The sequence below is a fragment of the Condylura cristata genome, unplaced genomic scaffold (assembly GCF_000260355.1).
Source record: "Condylura cristata isolate star-nosed mole 26May11 unplaced genomic scaffold, ConCri1.0 scaffold00011, whole genome shotgun sequence".
Taxonomy (NCBI): domain Eukaryota; kingdom Metazoa; phylum Chordata; class Mammalia; order Eulipotyphla; family Talpidae; genus Condylura; species Condylura cristata.
In genome coordinates, this window is record NW_004567112.1 from 1,393,405 (window position 1) to 1,396,896 (window position 3,492).

Here is a 3,492-nt window from a genome sequence, read left to right on the forward strand (position 1 = left end):
CGGGGCTCCGGCAACTTTGGCGAGGGCCGGCCAGGCTCGGGGCTGCGGGGCTGCGTTGTGGCGTCCGGACCAACGCCATAGCCTCGTGAGAGCCCGACAGCCCCGGCCAGGCAGGCTGGGGGAAGCCCGGGGCCGCTGTGCCCCTGGAACGCTTCAGGCTTTTAAGTCTTTTACAAACTGGAGCGAACTAGCAAGTATGGCTGATTAACTTCGGGGGGTAAGTCAGAGTCGAGGGGCGCAATGCCAGTCGCGAAGGAGAGGCAGGGCAGGAGCGAGGCAGATGCCCACGTGAGTTGCGGTCTCCCCCCACGCCTCTGGGCGTGCTTGGGCTGGCACCTTCCTGGGCTGCGGCCTGGGTCAGCGCGCTCAGGTGCCAGGGTCCGTGGCAGACCAGGACAGGGCAGGCGGGGGAGCCAAGCAGTGCTGCAGACTGGCCGGAGGCAGGAGAGCGGGCGGAGGGAGGAGGAGCCGGCCAGGACAGCGGGGCCTGGAGCCCAAGTCAGGAGCAGGAGCCTTGCTGGTTCATGCGCTGGGCGGCCGGCCGCGGGCTGCTCCACTGCAGGGCGAAGAGGCGCGACCTCGGCGTGCTGCTCCCCCAGTGGGGAGACAGCTAGTGACGGGGAGGCCGGGAGCGGGGGAGGTGAGGCGCCTCTGGAATAGAGGGGGCAGAAAGCGGGTGTGTTTGGCTCCCGCTCGGAGCAGGCCCTGCCCGCCCTGCCCTGCTCTTGCAGCAAGCAGGTCCGTGTCCTCGGGCTGGTGCCCGCTGGGCTCCCCGGCCGGCATTAGGCAGTTTAATTTGACCTTGTCTGCCTGGGCGCCTGAATTCTGCAGAGGCAGCCCTAGGTGAACTGAAAGAGTGGCAGGAACTTCAGGCAGCCCTGCCGGGCAGGGCAGGAGCCCACCGGCTGGGGGCCTCGCCCTGGAGGGCTCCCAGGGACAGAGACCTGCCCGGTTACCTTGCCAACCCCGGCCACTTGTCGTGGAGGACTGTCAAGGTTGTGTGCCGGGCACACACCGAAAATGCCGCCCACACCACCTGAGCCGGGCTCCCAGCGCCGTGCGGGCGCGAGGCGGGCTCGACCTTAGGAAGCCCGGCTCAGCCCGGCAGAAAGTAGCGTCCTCTCGCTCTGCAGAGGTGGGGAGTGCTGGCTTTCTTTCAGGGGGGCTCTCGTGGCATCCCGATCCTGTTGAATGCCACTGCTCAGAGAAAAGTTCCTATTTATCTTTGCATCTGCTTTCGCAAGGGCAGCAAACGTGCGCAGCAGCTCCGGGGCCCCGGACGCCCCTCCATCCGCGCGCCCCGCCAGACAGCCCTGACTCGCTGTCCGCGTCTGCTCCTGGGTTAGGTGGCTGCTGCTGGGGTGGCTCACCGGACGCGCATTCGGGGCATAACGGGTCGAGCCGAGCTATCACTAATTGCGTGATGCTGAATAAATCATGTTAGCTACAGAGAGTTTAGCTTTTCTGCACTTCAGTAAATTCATCTCCCTACAGGAGAACGCGTCTGTCTAATTTCTCTAGCTGCACAGAAGGCCTGGACCCAGGACGCCCTTGAAAAGCACAGTGCCGTTACACTTAGTGCCGGCGCGACGGCGTTTCCCTAGGACTGTGGGGAGGACTTGAGGTGCTGTTTGAAGCAGGCCCGTCCCCCGTAGAGAGCACAGCCACTGCTGGCTAGGAAACAGGCTCGCGGGGCCGGGCCGCGGGCCTCGCCGGAGGGGCCGCCCGACAAGCTTCCTGCCCCTTCGCCCCTGGCTTCGGGGGCGTCTGTGCTCGGCCACAATTGTTCTCGCCACCGCGGGTCAGGGAGTGTCAGGGTTTTTGTCTCTCCCTCCACAGAGAAAAAAAAAATGAGGTAAATAAATGCAAGCTTGCGCGTGAAAGGCTTTCATTTGCCAGGCAGACTCCTACACATTCAAATAAGCAGTCGGGCATACAAATGCCGCTCGGAAGCACAGCCGGGGCGCCCGGCCGCCGGACGGAGGCGCTCGCCCGCCCGACGTCCGCACGCTGCTGTCCGCGCTGACCCGAGTCTGCCTGGCCTGGAGCAGCAGCCCCGACTCCCCAGCCCGGGAAGCTGATCCCAGATGACGGAGACAGGCTGCTCCCGCGACACCGCAAAGCAGCAGCGCACGGCCGGCGCCAGTGTGGCCGGCAGGGCAGGGCCCCAGGGGCTCCCTGATCTGAAGCTCCGTGCCAGCTCACCAGGCACTGAGCGGGTGTCCACCTGGCTGCTGTTAGCCAGTCGGTGGCACAAAGGACGCCCAAGGCGGCGCGAGACTGTCTGTCTGAGGCGAGCCTCGGCCGGGGAGCGCGGGGCGGGCGGGCCCGCGGGCAGACTGGCATCGGCGTTTAACCGCCTCCAGATGCCGAGCGCCGCGTCCCTCGCCCTCCACGAGCCCACTGAGACCGTCACGCCCCACCTGAGATGACCTCGCATCACTTACATGGCAGAGCCTCTGCGTCTCCTCGCACTTTGACTTTAATAGCTCACACCATTCTGGAGTGACGTCAGTATCTTAAAGCAAAATTTCATATGACTGATAGAACATGACACCACTCCCATGACCGTGAGATTCCCTGCAAACCTGTGCTGAGTCCTCCTCCGAGCCCTGGGCCAGCCCAGAACGCGGATGCAGGGAAACACCTGCACGTTAGATCAGTTCGTGCCGAACTGCACTTTACGGACAGACGGGACGTCGGGACCGGTGGACGGGGCGCAGGAGCCTCGCCAGCCGAGCCCCGCATCACACAGTAAGCCACACAAAGGGCAGCTTCCACCCCCGGCCCACGTAGGGGCGGGCCCGCGTTTCAGATCCTGGAGGCGCCGCGGGGCCCCGAGCACCCGACTCCCGGAGAGGGAAAGAACAGCCTCAATCCAGAGCCTGTCTTGCACACAGACGCGAGCGGGCCCTCCTGCCCCCAGCCTGCGCCTACCCAGGCCTCGTTCAGGTGCGAACGGGGCCAGGGACCCTGAAGCCTGTCCAGTGACACATTACGACCCTGGTGACCAGAGCCCTCCCCTGCGCAGCCCAGCGTCTCCTGCTGTGCCCCGCCCTCCTGAGGAAACACTGAATACACAAAACCAGATTCCGGGACGGCGGGGAGTCACGATTCTAAAGCAGGCCCGGCGATGCCACATTGGAAGGGCTTTGTGAGGGCCCGACCCCGCGTCGGCACTGTGACACGGCTCAGGGCAGGGCGGTCCTCACGGGGTCTCCTGCCAGGGGCCGAGCGAGGCCCGGGGCGATGCTAGTGCACACCGCGCCTTCACCCGAGTTACACCGTGGTAGCCGTGACGGGGTGAGGAAACTGCAAAAATCAGGACAGCATGGCGAATGCTGGTCAAAGTTTATACTGCAGTTACGGCAGAAAATTACAACTCGGTCCTTCATCATCTAGCCCTGGGCATCCATGACATGCAGTAAGCCCCAGCCGAGAGCCCGAAAGGAGGCCACGGCGGGTGCCGGAACGCACCGGCGGCCGCGCGGC

At 64.8% G+C, this 3,492-nt stretch overlaps 1 protein-coding gene across 1 annotated transcript in view; it reads right to left on the reverse strand.

Annotated features, from left to right (window-relative positions):
- Nucleotides 1-3,492, reverse strand: part of DOCK1 (dedicator of cytokinesis 1) — a 239,593-nt gene that overhangs the window by 117,179 nt on the left and 118,922 nt on the right. The gene's annotated exons all lie outside the window — the stretch shown is intronic.